General features: G+C 36.3%; 1 long non-coding RNA gene across 1 annotated transcript in view; it reads right to left on the reverse strand.

Annotated features, from left to right (window-relative positions):
- The window catches only part of LOC127057314 (uncharacterized), a 46,282-nt gene that overhangs the window by 9,040 nt on the left and 15,943 nt on the right, over nt 1-21,299 (reverse strand). Inside the window, exon 2 of the long non-coding RNA XR_007776063.1 lies at nt 12,923-12,989. This is a non-coding gene — a long non-coding RNA (uncharacterized LOC127057314). The remainder of the gene's footprint in view (nt 1-12,922; nt 12,990-21,299) is intronic.

Genomic DNA, 21,299 nt, shown 5'->3' on the forward strand with positions numbered 1-21,299 from the left:
GGGTGACTGGGCAACAAAATGGCAGATGAAATTCAATGTTGATAAATGCAAAGTAATGCACATTAGAAAACATAAACTCAACTATACATATAAAATGATGGGGTCTAAATTAGCTCTTTCTACTCAAGAAAGAGATCTTGGCATCATTAGTTCTTTGAAAATATCCACTCAATCTGCAGCAGCAGTCAAAAAAATCAAACAGAATATTGGGAATCATTAGGAAAGGGATAGATAGTAAGACAGAAAATAGCATATTGCCTCTATATAAATCCATGGTATGCCCACATCTTGAATACTGTGTGCAGATCTGGTTGACCCATCTCAAAAAAGATATATTGGAATTGGAAAAGATTCAGAAAACAAAAATGATTAGGGGCATGGAACACCTTCCATATGAGGAGAGATTAATAAGACTGGGACTTTTCAGCTTGGAAAAGAGATGACTAAGGGGGGCTATGATAGAGATCTATAACATAATGACTGATGTGGAGAAAGTAAATAAGGGTTATTTACTCCTTCTCATAACACAAGAACTAGAGGTCACCAAATGAAATTAATAGGCAGCAGGTTTAAAACAAAACAAAAATAAGTATTTTTTCACACAATGCACAGACAACTTGTGGAACTCTTTGCCAGATGATGGCAAAGACTCTAACAGGGTTTAAAAAAGAACTAGATACGTTCATAGAGGTTAGGTCCATCACCGGCTATTAGCCAGGAGGGAAAGGGATGCAAAACCATGTTCTGCAATGTCCCTAGCCTCTGTTTGCCAGAAGCTGGGATTGGGCAACAGGGGATGGATCACTTGAGTGTTCTGTTCATTTCCTCTGAAGCACCTGGCATTGGCCACTATCAGAAGACAGGATATTGGGCTAGAAAGAGTCTGATCCAGTATGACCATTCTTATGTATCCCCAAAATTGAGGGTAAGTGGGTCCTTTCGGACAAGTTCCTTTGAGACTTCAGTGGGGTGTCCCAATGGAGTTCTGAGTGGCCACTCTCTCGGTATACCAGTTGTACTTTACGTGTGAGATTCTGGGTTTATTTTGCTGGAGCTTCGGAGATATGTAGAAGAAATGGGTTGTGCAGGAGATAATAGGCTTTATAACTTCTCACATTATTCCCGTTTTAGTGGCCATCATCTTGTTGGGTGACATCTGACATGATAAGAAGTTGATAATTTAGACTGACCGACTGTCATTCAATCAACAAACATCCAGGTTTCCCAGGGTTACAAGGATGGTTTGTGCCTTTCTCCTGCAGTATTTAACTTTAGTATTTAGATTCTTTACCTTGATTTCAGATGAAGAGGTTCTGACAGATAGTGCCAGAGGCAGACAGTGAGCTCATGCCAATTGTGGAGTTCCTGTGGAGCCTTTGTGTGTAACAGTTTTAGGGCTTGTATGGCAGTCCATAGCCAGAGCATCATAGGTGGCTACCAGGGCGGTTTTAATAATTTTATCTGCTTTAGAAGACTGCACAATAATGTTTGGTGTATGCCCCAGGAATATACTGAAGGAGTCTTTGCCCACTCTATTAGATGGCAGTTGGCTTGCTCCAGTGATTTCTCACTTAGCAAAAATATCATTTTGTGTGTGGGGGAGACCCACTAACCTGCGTTCCACAAATGAGGGAAGGCTGGACCAAGTCTCAAGCACACAATCAAGATGAATCTCATTACCTTACCCCTTGTAAGGCCTGCTCAGGTGTTTCTCCACAGCTTTCTTCAGAGCTCTCAGGGTCAGTGAACTGACAGGAGGGCAAAGTGCAGGGTCATGGTAGGTATGCTTTATACTAGCAACTTCACTTTATCCCACCTACCATCACTTGGGACTGACAGTTGTAGATCTTCAGGAGACCATCTCTCCAAGCTTTAGTTCATGTTTTTAATTATGCAGGGTAATACTTCCAATGGGTCACCTCCTACTACACAATAGCTTATTATTTCTCCATGTCTTATGCAACATTTCTATTGTTATCAGTAAAAGAGGAAGAGTAGAATATGACCCCCCCCGACTATAATTAAAATGACTTTGTCCCTTTTCACAGAAGTGAGTTTGACACCTTAATGTACAATCAGAATTTCTGGGTTCCTTCCCAGCTTTGTCCCTGACTGCGTGTGTGACCTTGGACAAGTTACAAAAGGAACTCTTTGTTTTATATGCTTCTGGTTTGGTTTCCTAACTTAAGATGCCTAGATTTGATTTTCAAAGTTACTGAATACCTGCAGCACACATGGAATTCAACTGGAATCTTAAGTATGTAGCATCTCTGATAATCAGAACCTAGATCTCTAGATTTGGGCACCAAAAAATGAAAGCACTGAAGGTAGAGACCACTTCTGAGAATTTGGCCCTTAACATCTCCGTTAAAGTTCTCAGTTAATTCATCCATACATAGATAAATAAATAACAATTCCTCAAGGAGGTAATCTGAGGTGGAAGTAATGAGAATTGACCAAATAATTTGCAATTAATAATTTATTTGATATTTAGGAAAACTTCAATTCCCTTGAGTTTATTAGTTGTTTGGAAGTATTTAAAAATATGTTTCATTGACTGTGCACAGATTTTTGGAAGTACCAATTTTCATACTCACTACTCAGATATGGAACAAGTATTGGGTAGCTGTGTTTGCTCAGGTAAATCACTGGCTGTTGTGTTTATTCCCTGTTTGGATAACTGTAAGCATGTCCAGTGAAAATTCTTTCATCTTTCTCCAGCATTCATGCTAGTAAAATTTAAATCACATGAACGTTTTCAGAAAAGCTAAGGCAAAGGAGACCTTACAGTTAAAACAAATACATTTAAAAATTCAAACAAAAATTCAATGAAAAATCGTCACAATAAACCTATAAGATTATTATAAAGAGATTTAAAAAAGAATATTTTTGCACTCCCTCTGAATTTTAGAGCACTTTGTGTATACTCAGTTTACTGATTTGTTTATAGTGCACCTCATTCCCCACACTTCGAAAACGGGGTTTACTAATTACAAGTAGCAAAAGAGCTGAAACTGAAAATGGAAGCATGATTGGGCACAGAAATAAAGTGAAGGAGGAAGGAGTATAGGTTTGAGCAGTTTGTTCTTGAGCCAACAAAAGACCTTTCTAAACAATTTCCGGGGAACAGATACAACTTTAATTTTTTTAAGTAACTTTTTTAAAAAGAAAAAACAGGACTTACTATTGAAAGGGTGCTTTATCAGAAAACTGATTTTTAAACATTAGTCCATAAAAATCTCCCAATGACCCTTTCATATTTGTAAAGCACTTGTACATCCTCAGACAGATGTTGCTTTTAATGATGAACATAGTCCAATTTGACAAGGATACAAAGTTAAGTGTGAGACAGAGTCAGACTAAAGATTCTTTTCTGATTTGAAAAGCTTGTGTTTTGTTACTAATACAGTATCAGAACGACAGAGACCTATTTGACAAAAAAGCACCTTCTAATTTAAAACCTGTAGCTTTTAAGCTCCATAGCAGCCACTATTTATGTGGTTGACTCACTCTTCACAAAATGTACCCCCTTAAGCTCAGGGTATAAAGCCAAAAAATAAAATCCACATTATTGAGCATGACTGAACAAACTACTGTACTGTATGTGTTTGATAAGAGACAGAAAAGGAAAAAGAGATAACCTAAGGCATAGAACAAGACTTTATATATTTCATTTAGAACACTGGAGAAACTGTTATTGACTTCATTGGGAATAACTCCCAGTGGTAAGCATTGCATCTGGTAGTAGGTATTTGCTGCTAAGTGCCAAATTCTGCTTTATGATATTGATGTAGCACACAAGTTCATGTCACTGAGAGTGATGCCTGTGTATCAAAATAAAATTCGGCCTTTTTTTTTTTGTTCAGTGACCTTATATAAAAGGTGCGTTTTCCAGCTTGGCAAGAGTGAATTAAACTGGGCAACATTATGGGCGTTTTTGATATCTGCTAAACGAAGTGAGCTTCCAACTCACCACATTTACTCAAGCTCATTCAGCTCTAGTAAAAATTAAAATGTTCCAGTTAATTGAACAAGATAATTTAAGTCTCAAATTTTTCCTGCTTCAAATCTCAACATTTTTCACTATCTGAAAGTAGAGAATATGTACTGCCGTGTAACTCTTTAGAATGCCCAGAATACTTAATAGCTACGGGCCAAACTTATGCCCTCATTCTACACAGAGATGTGCCAGTGTGGATTCCCACTGAAATAAATGAGAAGTCATATGGAAAGTGGATCTCTTGAAAATTATAAAGGAAAGTACAAAAAAAATTAAAATAAAAGTCTGCAGAACCTTTATGAAGGAATTGGACTGAATGAGGTAGTAGTCCTGATACAAAATACAAAAAAGTCACATTGCGTACTTTGATATATGGAGAAAGTTTGGAAGTGCTCAGCTGAGAATCAAAATAATCTTAATGTCAATATATGGAGCATTTACTTTGCTGTTCCTTCCTGAAAACTGAAAGATACTATTCAGGTTTGAATATCTGCCCTGGGTCCTCTTTATTTCTCAGGGTCTGATTCTGGAATCCTTACATAAATTCAAAGAAACAATCAACAATAATAAGTAGCAGCAGTGGTCCTTACTTATGGGAATAGATCCATTGAAGCCAACACCAAACTTAATAAATCAAGATGAAGATTTAAGGTTAGCCTTATCTGAAACACACATGTTTACTCACCAGAACCTGTAATGTCACGTGCCCGTGATCTGATATGATTTTACATAAGTGGCTTGATATCTATTCAAGAGGCCACTTTTTTATGGTCTGAAATTGCCAAAGTCTTGATCAGCAGGGACACTCAGTTTAAAAGGGAGAAGATGGAACATACTCCATCTACAAGGTCCAAAGAAGGTAAAATCTGTTCATCTTTAGGGTGCATGGCAAATTCTCCCAGGCTTTTGGGGAGAGAGGAGCAAGACAAGGTTAGTAAAAGGATGTGGATTATTTTTGTTCATCTTCTTGGTTGGTTGGTTTTATTTCATTGGGGTGAGATTGCAGGATTTATCATTTACTAAAGATTATCTTTTAAGTACATGGCAAAGACATCAACAGCCAGGGATAGACACCATTTTATCACACTGCACAAATCATATTAAAAAAAGTTATTAATATAACAGTTTGTCCTTATATAGGTTCACTGAAGAATTACAAAGCACTTTCCTAGCATTTATTCTGGCCTCCCTTGCAAGGAGCCGAGCAGGGACAGTACAAGCAGCCCTTTCCCACAGTTTTAGACCTATGAAGGGAACAGCATCATGCCACATAGTATCTCAAAATAACGAAAAGAACGTGTCTCTTGTGTCTGCCATATCCCCGTCTCCTTCTGCAACAAAGGTTGCAGAGGTCCAAGGAATGGTGAAAGCACAAGCAGCACCCAAGTATATGACACAGCTGCTGCTGCTCCTGTGTACATACTCCCACTGCTCCTGGAAATATTCTGTAAACCTGTGTATTCTGCAGACAGATTGCCTGAAGGCACTGATGTCAATGTGGTGTTCCTCTGCAGTCCCCTAATTGATTGTGGATGATGCAGCCACAGGCTGACCATAATTAAGTTTCATACTATCCTGTGAGATAGAAAAGTATTATACCCATTTTACAGATAAGTGAACTGTATGAAACACAGAGCTAGTACATACAACAATATGATGCTGGAGACAGGAATAAACTCAGACTACACATAGCTTTTGTTGTAAAATCAAAAACAATGCGAAAAACTTGCCTAGTTTTGTTACAAACTCAAACCTCAGCTCAGGTTTGTCAAACAGTTCACAAACCTGTTGCATGAACCTGGGGCAATTTAGGGTTTCAGAACAAAAGCAGGTGAAATTCAGTGGCTCTGACAGTCTCAGTTTGAGATTTTATTCAAATCAGAAGTTCAAAGCATAACACAAACCACCAACTTTGAAAAGGGACCTGCAGAGATATTGAAGACAGCTCAATGAGGTTCCCTGCTCAATGTTCAACAGTATCAAGAAAGCTAACAAGATATGAGGTTGCACAAGAAATGGGATGGAGAATAGTATGGATAATTTTAAAATGCCCTTATTTAATTCAGTGGTGTTGTCTCAGCTGGAATACTGTGATAGCTCAGTGGTCTGAGCATGGGCCTGCTAAATCCAGGGTTGTGAGTTTGTCCCTTAAGGGGGCCACTTAGGGAACTGGGGGCAAAATCAGTACTTGGTCCTGCTAGTGAAGGCAGGGGGCTGGACCTGATGACCTTTCTGGGTCCCTTCCAGCTTTATGAGATAGGTATATCTCCATACAGTACTGGTCACCATCTCAAGAAGGATGTTGCAGAATTAGAGGGAAGTTCAAAAAAGGTGACAAAAATGATCAAAGGTCTAGAAAAACTTTCCTATGAAGATAGATTACAAAGACTGGGATTATTTAACTTGGAAAGGAGATGAAGAAGCGAGGATATGATGATAAAAGTGTATAAAATACTGAATGGGCTAGAGAAGGTTCCAAACTTCTGTTCTCTCTGTCTTACAGTATGGGAACAAGGGCAATTTACTAACACCAAAGGGTGGCATGTTCAAAACGAGACGCGGAAACACACAATTTCACACAATAGGTAATTAAACTGTAGAATCCAGTTGGTCGAAAAGCTTTCAGCTGAATCATTTTCCATCAAAAAATGCAGTTTAGTCAAAATAAAAACATTTCATAGCAACATGTTGATTTCAATTAAGTTTTTGACTATCATGTTGATTCATTTTGTTTCAAATGTTATAGTCTATTAAGATATTAATTGTATTATTTACATATTAAATATAACATATGTAATATAATATAAAGGAAAACATGCTTTGATGGTCCTAAATTGACATTTTTCAGAATTTTTATTTTGAAGGAAATTTTGGCTTTTAATTGTGCTTCAGAACATCTCTACTGTGGAACTCATTGCCACAAGACATTGTTGAGGCCAAGTACTTAACAAAAGTCATAAAGGGACTGGATATTTATATGAATATTAGGAATATCCATACTAATCATAAGTAATGATAACAAACATTTTGGAAAGGATATGAAGCCTCATGTTTCAGTGCTTCAACTATGCTCCAACTGTTATGGGGGGCAGGTGATCCCTCATCTGCTGACTACAGGGTTCTTAGACCTTCCATTGAATCAGATAGTACTGGCCACTGTCAGAGAGAAGATACTGGACTGGATGGCATGCTGGATCAGATCCAAAGTCCAATTCCTATTATATGTTTTCAGTATGAATGTGGATACTGAATACTTCTGAAGATCAGATTTGCAAACAACTCAAATTTGGTTCAGTTCTAAAGGAATCAAAGATATCTGGACTTTGAGATCCCTGTTCTATACACTGTATTAGACTAAAAGGAAGATAATTTCTTGTGAATGGATGAAAGAACCAATATCAAAAGAGTTTGGTAAAACACTGGCTTTTTATAGACAAGAATCACTTTTCTTACCAAATTTGAGACAGAGAAACTAGAGCTGGAAGGGTAGCTAGCAAGACAACATAAATTTTCAGTTCTTTTCAAAAGTTGAAAAATCTGTTATTCAGACACCTTATGGAAAAGGCACACACTTGCATGGAGTTCATAGACTAACATTACTCATACCTCTTTCAGATGATGAAAAATGCAGAGTAGGCTGATAACACAACTCGGGTTTCTGCTAGATATTGCAGCATGAACAGGTTGCCTTTCAAACAGGACCTAAAGTTAATTAGGTCCATGTAACTGTTCAAAATTCATTAGAATGACTTTAGTTAAGCTTTGCTTCCATGCATGCTATGGTATATGATAAGATAGCCTAGAGCAACAGCAGCAGTCTGGGGGCACTTTCTAAAATGTTTCCAGTACTTGAAAGCAGTTGGATTTGTTAAAATTTCTAAAAGGATTATATCAGGACAAACAGGTTTTTTTCTTTTTTCACTTTCTCCAAGCCAGTACAATAATATTATATAGAGCTTTTCATCTTCAAAGATCTTTATAAACCTTAGCAATTCACAATAACTTAATAGGTGTAAAACTATAATAAAACACACTTTTGTTTTCTTGCTAGATTTTTCTCCGTTAGTTGTTGGAACTAACTGTAAACGGCAATAACTTTTTTAACTCGAATTGTTCTGCAATTTGAATGTTAAACTTATTGCAAAGAGCGTATGGACAGATCTCACATACAGTCACAACTGGAATAAATGAACATCGTCAGACTCTGCTAACCCAGTGAAAGACCCATAGCTATAGTCTTCTCTTTAGTGTATATAGCTAGTTGATTGCTGTTGTCATTATTTAAATCATAAGTAGGAATAATATCAGAAACAACAATACAAAATGTTTCACTTAACCAAACTTAACCACATCTAATGTCTGTAGCAGATAAAAAACACGAAGAAGCCATTTTCATCATTCTCCTTCTATTCATTTTTTAACAGCTGCTGTAAAAGAATCTTTCAAGTTTCTCAGGTACACCTAGGTAATTTCACCACTTAACATTAAAGGTTCAATACTGCCAACTGGCTAGAGCCCTCTGCTCCCACTGACTTCCAGGGGAGTTTAAAACACTCACTAACTGGCAGGATTACGTCCTTGAGATTCCATTCAAACAGTATATTACACAACTAGTCCCACTGACATAAGGGACTTCTCAATGTAAGAAAGGGTATCTGAATCCTGCCCTTAATGAAGAAGTTCTGTGCTCCTGAAGAGTCCCAGGCACCTCTGCCTATTTATTCCCAACAGCATGTGGGAAGCTCAAAGATTGATAGCCCGATCCTGCAGACCTTACCAATGCAAAATTCCTGTTGAAAGTTTTACTTTAATAAAGTTTGCAGGATCTGGCTCTACAGAGAGCTTTCTGCTCTGAAACTATTCCAAGTGTCCCAGTTTGAACACTCTAATACTACTCAGCTAGAACTTGTTTGAAGCTAGAGAAGGTGGCCAGGTTTTAGATGGCATTAAAACCATTTCCTAACTGAGGCCTAATCCTGCAAGTCTTTCTCACACTGACTAGTACTTAGTATTTCCAATAAAGTCAATGGGATTACTTGCACAAGTAGTTAGGCCTTCAATAGTATTGCTGCTGCAAGGCCAAAGGAAGAGGTCTCTCAAATGCCATTTGTTTTTTTTAATTTAAAAATTATGAAACAATTTACACTTTACAATAATAGGAAAATGATTCAATATCAGAATACCAGAAATCATATATGTTAGTTTACATCACAGTCAGAAGCAGTTTTTAAAAGATAGAAGATACTGTATAGCAGTGGAAATTAATCTTAATGCAAAACCACCAAACAAATCAGGGTTGTTGTTAACAATACCACTTAGCCCTTATAGAACACTTCACATGTTCAAAGTGGCCTGTGACCATTAATGCATACAATACCTCCGTGAGGCAGGTAATCTTTATTATTCCCATTTTACAGATGAGAACCTGAGGAACAGAGGTATAGTAACTTTCTCAAGGCAGACAGTAAATCAGAGTCCAAGCAGGAAAGGAAACTCAGCGTTCCTGGCTTGCGCTATACCTTTTAACTTTGTAAACACCCTGGAATCTTTGGTATGGCTGAATGAATAGCAGACCACATACCTACAATAATAAAGAACAGGAGAGCAGCAGGTCATAAACTAAAAAAGTCTGCAAAGAAAAAGCCACATACTTCCTTCTCACAAGCCTGCTGCATGTTTGTCTGACAATTGATTCCAATATGGAATACTAAGGAACAGATTCTGACCTCCTGGTCTAATTTTTTTTGTGCCAATCGGGCAGCACAGAGGCCAGAAAACCACCTTAATTGTCTGCATGGGAATTCCTCCTTTGTAAGGGGAATCCCTGGGTGGCATAGGGACTCTAAACCACCCCTGTAATCTCTATGGTTCAAGGGCATGGGAAGAGACAAGAGGACATGGCTAGAGCCATAGCAGCAATTTGGCTATCCTGATTCCCTTGGGCTACATTAATGTGCACCAGAAATTAGATCAGTCCCAAACTGGTCTGAGAAACCAGGTCTCACAAAAGATGGCTCCGAAGGCCCCACACCCCCTTGAGCAGATGTAGCTTAGGATCTGTATTTAAATGTTAAGTTATCAGGCAGGGAAATTCTTAGTACAGGAACTGAAAGTAGAAGCATGTTATGTTTAGTTTTAATACTTACACGTGTTTAATTTTTTACAGTCACATTTCCAGAAGAAAATGAGACAACATTACTTCCAGCACTTAAAGAGGATTTTAGACCTTGTTCTGGAGTGATTTCACTTCCACCTCCACAAAATTGCTTAATTTTGTGCTATACAAAAGATTTGAAGTTTATACAGTATATAGAGCACATGCTATAATTCACTTGGCAACACAAACCAGCTTTAATCCAGATGAAGAATCAAATTATCAGGTTGATTTGAATTAGCCCCTATAATTGGCTAAAAAGCAGAGTTTCTTCAGATCTTTCATTTGTAGACTACTTGATAAGAGAAAGAGTCCTTTCCCGTGGGCCACCTCTTCTCTCCCAGTTCCACACTAAATGATTTTCAAAATATTTCACTCTACAGACCACCAGGAAAGGCTACTTGAACAACATAGTTAAAATCACTTCACTAAGGAGCAGATTTTGTAGTGATAGTCAAGCAGATCTCCCAATGGAGTCAGTACTGCAGGATTTAGTCTTAAACACCAACAAACAGATATACACCCAAGACAGATATTCAATCTCCTTCCATATTACAAACAAACATTCTCTAGAGACCATATTGTAAAATATCACTTAGCTCTGCCAACCATTGTTTAGTTCTGTTTCAAACGCTGCTTTTGGTACCAAAACTGTGCAAGCTCACGGAACGAGACTAAAACATATTAAATTGTCTAAGACCTAGATATTCTACTGTATTTTTCAGTTTTTAAAAAGCCTCCAAGCTTTCACAAGCATTATTCCTTTATATTCCTAATGGCGCACAAAAATATTAAAAGTGCACAAATAGGTAGTGCAAATAAGGATAATCACATGTATATTTTAGTACTTATTCTACAACCAACCTTTGTGTTGAGAGGAACATGGCTAGTCTGTTATTAAATTAGTATCTAGGCTTGAAGATCACCCTTTGCTTTTCTTCAATTTGATAAAAGAAAAGCCTTTTTTCTGGATTAACACAAATATAAAATGGAAAGACTGTGGAACATAAAGGCCATGGGTTGCATTTTGCACTGGATAGGTTCTGGTTGAATGAGATCTGGGATGTGTGCCAAATTAATAGAAAAAAAATCCTATTCTTCCTCTACAATAGCCACAATGTTCATTATTAAGGAAAGCATATGAACCACAGGATTTGATTTTAACAACACCAATGTCTTCATTAATCTGTACTTTCCATTTAGCCTCATTATTGAGTAAATGCTGAGTTAATGCAACACCTATTATTGTTGGATTTTCCCTGGAAAAAAACCCTCTTTTCTCTCTTCTTTTATCATTCATTCAAGGACTATCAGGTGTGTGTGTCATGTTTTTAAACAGGCCGACGGCTGTCAATGGCTGTTTTCTTACCTCAGGTCTAGGAGGCTACTTTAGTAATGTGCTGTCTACAAAGGATATGGAACTCTTCCCCCCACCACCAATAAAATAGCTGTTAGTTCAAAACCATATTTATTTTGGTGTTGTTTTAAACGCTGTCATGTCAAGAGACCTCTCACTATCACCTGCAACCGAGCTGATCTTTCCTAGATGTTCCAGGGGCCTCCTTCTAAATCAAGAGCACTGATAGCCAACACTGCTTTGTATCTGCCGAACAAATAGTGGCCTTTTGTCCAGCACAAGTTCCTAAACAAACTTAATCTCTCTAACACTGTGACAGATGACATTTAGATGTCCTTGTTACTCTTAAAATGAGTTTTATTGACAATCAGAGAACAAAAAGAAGGCCCAGATAAAGCCCAATGTTTTATAGGCCTGCTAACAACATCTTAGTTCTTAGTGCAGAGGGTGTAGAGAAAGCCTGAAGTTGCCCCCATTTTCCCCTGCTTTGCTATATCACCATGACAACAGATATAGAAATCACTTAGTGACTCCTAGAAAGAAAACACAGTGACACAGTACCCCTTGTATGGCGAATCAAACTAAAGCCTTCATTCAAATGGCTATTCAGCTTGGGCATTCATGTAGAGGATGGGGTGGATTTTACACAGGTAACAACAACAGAAAGGCCAGCAAGCACTCCAGCCACAGCATATGGTAAAGTCTCTGTTTAATTAATGCATTCTCAATAGAATTTATCCATTTTAAATTTGTTTTCTTTTACTTGAAACATCATTAATGTAAAGGGCAACATTAATCAACATCTTGAAACTTAAAAGGGCATTAAAGAGTGATCTTTTTCCCCCCTATGCAAAAGAATCTTTTCAAGTAGTTTTGCTAACTCCCTCTGATTCAAGGCATATACTAAGAGTTCTTCATCATAAGGCAAATCTAGAGAGGCCTCTACTGGCCAGTCTCACTATGTGCAATTTTTTATTTATAAGTGACTTGGAACAGCAAGTAGTAAAATGACTAAGTTTTTTTCTTAAAGTTGCATGCAGAACGGATTACTAATAAATATATTGTGTAAAATACAGAATAATTGTGATTTTTTTCCTTAAGCCATCACACGCAGTATAAATTTGCTTTTTTAAAAAAAGTAAGGAGACTATAAAGGTTTATCCCAGCTGTGATGTATGTGCCTCTATGACATTTTAAGATACTTTAAGATTATATGACTAAAATGAATGAGTAATCATTTTGCTTTGTGCACAGGACCCCCATGTAACTTTGGGATTTAAAACCATTCAAATATGGAATTTTTGTATGCATATGGCATTTCATATGTGTATTTCTCCTAGCTTAAGCAAAACATACATCAAAGCTCAAACAACTTATATTGAGAGCACTAGAAAAATAAGTTATTGAAAACCTGGAGAATCAGGGTTCTATGGTGACAACTCACAGATGGAGAACTTCAAAATCTTCCATTTGGGTTCCTGTAAATAGCATTTAACATTATGAATAACTATGTATTTTGTGCTAATAAAAGTATCACCAGTTATAGCTCAAAATAAGATTGCATTTCCATCTTTAAAAACAAAATTTGAAGATTGAGACATTTTGTTCATGAAAAATTAAGATATTTAGAATTAAATGCATAGACTTCTTGTTTTTTTAAATGTAGTGCAAACCATATGCCAGGGTAGAAGTACCCAGGAACTGAATCTTACTCATGGGCATCAAAACAACCCACTAGCCACAGAAGGTGTAACTCACTGGAGATTATCCATTTTCATAAGTGTTGAAACTTCCTATCTAAGTTAAACAGACCCATCTTTAATCTATCAGAAAAAGGCATAACAAGATCTGAATGGTTGAAAGCTGATGGTAGACAAATTAAGACCAGAAATAAGAGGCACATTTTTGACAGTGATCATAATGAACCATTGGGATGGGAAGAGACTTGCCTTGGGATGGGAAAAGACTCTATCACTAGAAGTCTTTAAATCAGGACTGGATATCTTTCTAAAGGATACACTATAGCCCAAACAGAAGTTATGGGCTTAATCAGAAATCACAGAGTAAATTTCTTTGACCTGTACTATGCAGGAGATCAGATTAGATTATTATAATGGTCCCTTCTGGCCCTAAAGTCTATTAATACGTTCTAGTTTTCAAAAAGGTGCCCAACACCTACAGCACATGGTACACAGTGCTATTTCAGATTATAAACAATTACAAAAACTTCTGAAAACTTGTAAGCTATAATACATTTTTTAAAAATAATATCGAATAATGAAAATAAGATTACTCCCATAAAGATAATATGTGTTCAACAAACTTCCACAGCTGTCATGAAAATTTATCAGCCCTGACCCAAAATCTACTTTCCTGTCCTTTACCTGAGTGACAAATTACAACAAAAAATATATATGTTTCACTCTCCTATTTAAAAAAAATTGCATGCACTGGATAAATGAGAGAGCAGAATTTTAACAAGACTGGACCAGCATGTATTTTCTTCATGACATCATATATGAACCTATTTTCCACATATCTTTACATAATCAGAAACTAATTTTAATCTAAGATTACCTTAATGATACCTCTTTCAAGGGAAAGATGGGGTGAGGAAAGAGGTGTCATATAGGCATCTAGTTAATTTAATGTACACTGTCAAGCATCTTAAAAAAAAAATATACTGAAGGCCTGAGGTTGCCACCGTGCAGTCCCAGCAGTGACACCTACTGGGACAAACAGGGCCTGAAACAGCTATAAATTCCCCTTGCTTTGAAAGTACAATGTAAGCTTTACTCTATAACTATAAAGTACCACAAGTTACAGTATTACAGTTTATTTAGAGACAAAACTGCCTCTTTCATTATTGAAGCAATAAGGGAGCGGGAAAAAAACCCTGTTAAATCTCATCAGTTTAATTAAAACAACAAGGATCCCGGTGGCACCTTAAAGACTAACAGATTTATTTGGGCATAAGCTTTCATGAGTAAAACCCACTTCTTCCCGAAAGCTTATGCCCAAATAAATCTGTTAGTCTTTAAGGTGCCACTGGACTCCTCATTGTTTTTGTGGATACAGACTAACACGGCTACCCCTCTGATACTCAGTTTAATTAGGAAAGTGAAGCAGCCAGTAGCCATGTGAATAGACAATATAATATGAAACTGTCATCTACCAGATGTCACACAAAAAATATTACAGATTTTGTAAGTCATTCCAAAAATGGTACCTTCAGCAGTTTGCTAAACAGCTACATATACTGAATATGCAAAATATTATATGTTACCAAAAAAAAGTCTTAGGTGGTTTCCAATTAATCTAAATGTTTTATGTACATATTGACATATGATCAGAAGCTAAAATATTCCTATAATTATTACATCGGCAGCACTACAAATGTCTATGCCACTTTATTGAACAAATAAAATACATGACCTATTCCCTGAAGAGTTCACACTCTAAGATCCAATCCTGCAAACCATTGACCACATGAGTAGCCCTTATTCATGCAAACAGCTTTATTGGAATTAGTGGAAGTATTTGGATGAGTGAGGACCATTCATAAGAGTAAGATTTCACAGCCGTAAATTTATTGAGTGAAAACTGACAAAACTGGGTTGCAGGGAAGGGTAACGTAAATAAGGTAACATAGTTGTGTATGTTTGGAATGGTCACCTATTGACGGCTCTGGAGATTGTTTCCTTCTTAAAAATGTGTTTGCATCATTACATGACTAATTCTTTTAGTCAAGGTCTTTGTCTTCCTCTGGACCCTTGTGGCACCAGACGTTCTGAAAAAGGTCAGTAAAAATATTACATATCAATCCAGATGGCCAGCAACCCATGCAGGCCTTTAATGCCAGCCTAACAATAAATAATAATAAAAGAGTTTTAAGAATATTGATTGAGTGCATTTCACAGAGGAATCTCTGGAATGTAGTAATTTCCTGGCAGAGACAGAATGACATAGTGAAGGTGCAAGGAGAACATTTAAATTGGTTGATTTTTTTAAAGTTGTTTTGTTTTGGGGGGTTATTTGTGTTTGTTTTTTACATTGACTCCACTACATCTATTTTTAAAAGTTACTAGATTGTTAGCCATCAGTCAATACATTTTTAATGTTAAATAAACTTCCATGAAATAATTCTGTGTGCTACAGTAATTAGAAAGTGAACTAATAATTACAATCTAACAAGTGCTCTTGTGCATTTTTGGTATCAAACAGGCTGGAAACCTCATGGAGGATTCCACAAGGGACTGCCATACAAATGACCTGGAGACCTGTTTTCATGGATGAAATTAGGATAGCATCGCCTGCATTCCATCACGATCCTCTGACAGGTATGCAATTTACATATTATAATGAAAATCCAGAATTAATAATCTGGAAGCTACGCGGCCACAAAGAGAAATTTAATCACTATTTAAAACATGTTTTTTTTTCAACACAGCTGTAAGTGAAGTAGAATGCACTGTGCTGAAGAGGGAGACCAGCACAGAAAATGTTTATATATAAAACTATTTCCTAATTTATTTATTTTTAAAAAAGCTCAAGAGTCTTAACTACAAACAACTTTTACACTTGTAAGGAAAAAATTCTCTCTCTGGTCCCAGAAAATATTAAATATGCAACGGAAATATAGAATATGGGCTATATAGGACATACATACTGTGGAAAGAATAACATTTAAAATACTTTTCCATGATCATGCTCTGGAAAGATGATATGCAGAACTGTTTACAAATAAGTTACTTTTAAATATAAATTGGATATGAAACATGATCCCATCTACAAGCATACTGGGAATGAATCCACAATTAATGTCCAAAGTATAGAACTCTTACTTCATTAATTACATATTGATATATGAGATACCACATGTTTGCTCTATGGTATCCTCATATCATAATAGTAATATGTTAAATGAGAAGGACAAAGTAAGTTAATGGAAACATAATATAGTAACAGAAAATAAATGACAGTAAAATAATGGGTACAAACTAGAAGCAAAATTCTTTAGATTGTACCCTCATGGTTAATTTGTGCCAAAAATTAAACCTGTGTGGAGAAAGAAGCAAAATTAGGTAACTGCAAAATGGATTACGTTTTCCTGAATACTTGCACTAGTAATGCAGTTAATATCTACAACAGCAAGAAAGACTGATTCTGTTTTTTTCCCTCAGAAAAGTCCATCTACCCTTTTCAGGAGGGATTTGCACAGTATAAAGCTCCAAAGAGCCCAAGAGCTGACAGAGGAAAATGGCATCCAGCAGCACAGGGCAGCCTCGGCAGCCCATCAAGAGCAATACCACATAAGAGAGCCAGAGGCAGATCCAGAGCTGCCAAAACAACTGCCTACAAAAGCTGCCAAGGAGACAGAAGCTGCTTGTGGGAAAATATCACTTAGTCTTAGCATCTGGGTCCTATGATTATTATCCAAAGAGAGACAGAGTGGTAAGCTATGGTGAGATAAACAGCACCTCATTCCTCGTTTACCACACACACACAAATCTCTTTTCCCCCCCACCCTATATAATTTATTTCAATTTTGGCTGTGTTTTTAATCCATTTCTGCAGACAGCTTTGGTAAAGGGACACTTGCCCACACTCAGTGTATGAGACATAGTAGGGCTATTTGTTACTGTTGTTGTCATGTTTGTCCTGAAATGTAAGCATGTTTACAGTAGAAATGAAGTCCCAGCTCTCTTGCAGGTAATCCCAGGGAGTCTAAAAGGCTCAAGGGAATCCCTAACAGGGATGCTTTAAGATAAACTGCTCCTGTCCAAATACATTAAAACAGGGTCAAATGTTTAATCTGATTTTTCCTCATCTTCGGGAAGAGAACAGACCCCAAATCCCTAAAAGTTCTAGGATCAATCCTCTCCTCTATCTCACTTTTTTTTTTCCTGAAAGGGAGAGAGAACGTAGAAAAAGAAGGGTGCTCTACCCACTTGTCTTTTACAGCATGTGAAAAAGAGAAATAGTGGTTTTTCTGGCTAGTAAATAAGGCAAAGTATTTGCTCTCTAAGGTGACACATGCAACAACAACAACAAGCAAAAAACAACTTAAGGTAATATAAAGGCCTGAGAGATGTTGTGGTTAGTTAATAGGCCCTAACTTCTCAGAGTTATATCCACAGTTATCCAGACAATTTTGCAATCACAAGCTTTTAGATATTGTACATATGTTTCCATATTCAAGCTACTTCTTCACTCTGTGGAAGAAAATGATTTCTGTTTTAAAATATATGGTATTATCTTCTCGCAGTAAATTCATGTTTTTTTCTGCAGAACTTTATGAGTAGAGCTTCAGTATAATCTGTGTTGTTGTCAGAACTGTAATGAATACATTGCAAACTATTGAAACAAATCAGGACTGTCACTCTACTTCATTACAAGGAGAGTTCACTTATATGTGTGATCCCCATAAAGGGGTTTGCTACATATCTGTAGAGTGTGGAGTCAAAATTCCAAATAGCATGATATGTAAAATGCAATCTATTGGTATGTTTTGAAAAAACTCAGTTTTGCTGAACTGCATCTGAAATGATTAATGAATATAAATATTTATTTTAATATATATTTTGAAGTTGGGCAAATCTGTGAGGGTATGCATACAGATTCAAATTTAGTGTTTTCAAGTAAAAGTATAGAGTATTTTTACTGAATGGTAAGTATTCCAAGTGAGAAATAAGGGTCTTACAGTAATCTAAGAAAACCCCACAGGAATATCTGTGATCCACACATACATTTAAGAGTATAACTGGAAGAAAATATTCAAGGGAGACTAACCAATAACATAAGAGGAAGTACAGCCTGGAGTTACTCTATAATAACCCAAGAATCATGGATTCAATGCCACAATCTGTTTTCTGTTTTTTTGTTTTTTTTTTAATTCTCACCAAAAGAAGATACTTTGATTCTAATGATGGACTCTTTTGATTGATGGACCATTTGATAGAATGTTTCTGAGAGATTATTATTTCTGTTCCCGTGTAAACAAGTACATTCCAAAACCCATTTAAATTTATAGTATTATTTATACCATTATTAAGCAAAATGGCAAAAATATTATTAAATTGTTCCATTGCTTCCCTTTTTATTATATAAGATCAAAATTCAATATGAACATGTCTAAATGCAAAGCGAGGCTCAGTTCTTAGAGAAAGCTAGTGTATATATGACTTGCATTAGTCAGCCTTACCCTGGAAGACAAAAAGAGAAGTAAATGTGAAAATATGTTGTTTTAAACAAAGAAAGGTTTTAAAAAAATCATCTGCGGGTACTGCTTGTGCTTTGTAACTGTAGCTTTAAGATTTTTAAATGATGAGTATGAAAGATTGAATTTGATATTTCTGAGCATGTTCATTTTGAAAGAAAACTTATCAGAGGCAACATAGTGTATATATCAGATGGTGCTGTGGGTTACTGTGTTCTCCATTTAAAAGAAAAGTAAATAGTCACATAAAATGTGTTCAAAAGGCTAGAGTTCAAGTCAGACCTGTTCCTCTTGTATGCTTTAATAAGCATTATTTTTTAAAGCCACAGTGTAGTTTAAAAAAAGCCACAGGATTTTTTATTTTTTATATAAAGATTCCATATACCAGCAGGTTTGACTTCCTTTTTTTGCAGTGGGGAGTGGTCCATATTTGGTATATTACTTTATTCCAACGATTTTGCCTCCTTTAGGTTTTGCTGGCATGCAGATCTTGCCTGCACTCTACAATTTGATATTTCATTCCATTTTAGTTACAACAAACCCTGTATACAAGCTGCATCGTGATATTATTTGCCCTTGATTTTCTGAAAGTCTTGCACAATTTCTTTAATGCCAGAATATACATTTTCAATAAGGAATTGTTTAATAAGACAAAGTTTGAGCACTCAGGCCCAAATGATCCAAATACAACATGTCATTTAAATGGTTGGTTTAATTAGCAATAAGAGGTATTTTAGTTTACCATTTTATAAGTAGCCTCTATCATTTAACCCTTTAATGTCTTATAGTTCCACTACATTAGAAGGGTAAAAAGAAAACTGTATAAATTCTATTTAGTAAAGCCAATAATGTGCATTCACTTAAGAAAAAATATTTGAAAATTGTTTTCCCCCTCACATACATTCACATCTATAAAAAGATCACTATGCTTTTAAAGAGTCCGACATTTCTTTTTCCTTAAGACACCAGCTGAAACTACAGAGAACTAGTTAGATTCACACATTCTATGTTCATCCTGTATTCTGTGAAAGAACTGTCCAAATTGTATTAGGATTTGCTTATAATGATGTTATATGATGTCCTTGTTGTGATACCTGCATATGTGGAGAACTTAATATTGATTTACTGTGTCTTTTGCCTATCCTTGAGCAGCATAGATAGCAATTACAGCTGCTGGTAGTATCTATTTTGTCTTTTCATAATTGTCATTTCTGGTTCTACTTAAGATTAAAATATGAAAATTGCATCAAATGTACACGAACAGCGCATTAGCCAAGTTATCAGCAATATCCTGGCACAGCCATCATTTTAACCACCATTCCCTACATTTTATTTATGAAAACTGCATACTGTAATATAAACTTTTAGGAGGAATGCATCATAGAATGAGCTTCTTTGACAGAAAGTCCTCATCCAGATCATTAATATATTCCTAAGAAATCATCAGGGATTGTCCAACACCTGTACAACTGCACCAGATGTTTCTGAGTAGTTTTGTTTGGCTTGCAGTTTGATATTGATTAGCTTAGAAGCTGCTTCCCCATACTGTTATAAAATCATTTGAAAGTGTCTTTTTTTTAGGGTTTTCTTCACCAGAATTTGCATGGTTGATATAAGATATTCATTATTAGACAGTGCATAGGAGGTTTTAAAAAGAAAGGACAGGGGATACTAACATGAACAGTAGAAGACTGCTTATGGTTAGTAATGGTCAAAAAGTCACATGCAGATATTATAACGTAAGGAGAGAGAAATAATTTATATAGAGAAACGGCAGCAAATGTTTTCAAACTTTCTAGGTTTGTGTTTTTAAAATAATTAATTTTTTTAACTCTACTAGCCTGTCAAAAGGGGGAAAGAAAGAAATTCTTGTGTAGTGCTGACTTGGCAGTGGGTTCTTTATAGTCTGTTCATGTACAACACACAGCTGAGATAATGCAGAATAAACATTACACAAGAACATCCTCGCAAACCATCAACCTTATCTGCCAATGCTCCCAAGCACTACATTTTATCATTTATTAATGAAGTGAATATCCTATTTTAAAATGAAGTTGAACAAAATAAAATAGGGGGGGAGAAGAGTCTTTTTTTTTTTTTTTTTTTGCTATGGCTGGTATTTAAAAGATCTTTTTCACATTGCACTAGTATACATTTAAGAACAATTAAATACCATCTAATAATTAATGTATGTGCAATCTATAGCATGCATTCTCTTCTTATTAGAGTCTGTGGTTTTTTGTTGCAATCTAGCTAATAAAGGCTTTCTTTTACACAAGAGAATTTTGACAGGGTTGACTCCAGACGGCTTTCCAGCTGAGGTCTGGGGCCTTGCTGAACCTTCAAAATTTTCCCATTTGAGCTGCATCAAAGTGAAGGAAATTCAAGGATCACTAACGTCTCAGATGGTAGCACTTGCCCTAACAACCAAGGTTCAGGAATTCTTTGGAGCAGGCTGAGGTCATTTTTCTCCCCTTTTCTCCTAATGCTTTTCTCTATTAATCAGAGCTCACAGCTCAGATTGGTCTTCAACTTCCTCCCAATCCTCGCTAAGCCTGTCATTTCTAGC

Source organism: Gopherus flavomarginatus, chromosome 8, assembly GCF_025201925.1.
Source record: "Gopherus flavomarginatus isolate rGopFla2 chromosome 8, rGopFla2.mat.asm, whole genome shotgun sequence".
NCBI lineage: Eukaryota > Metazoa > Chordata > Testudines > Testudinidae > Gopherus > Gopherus flavomarginatus.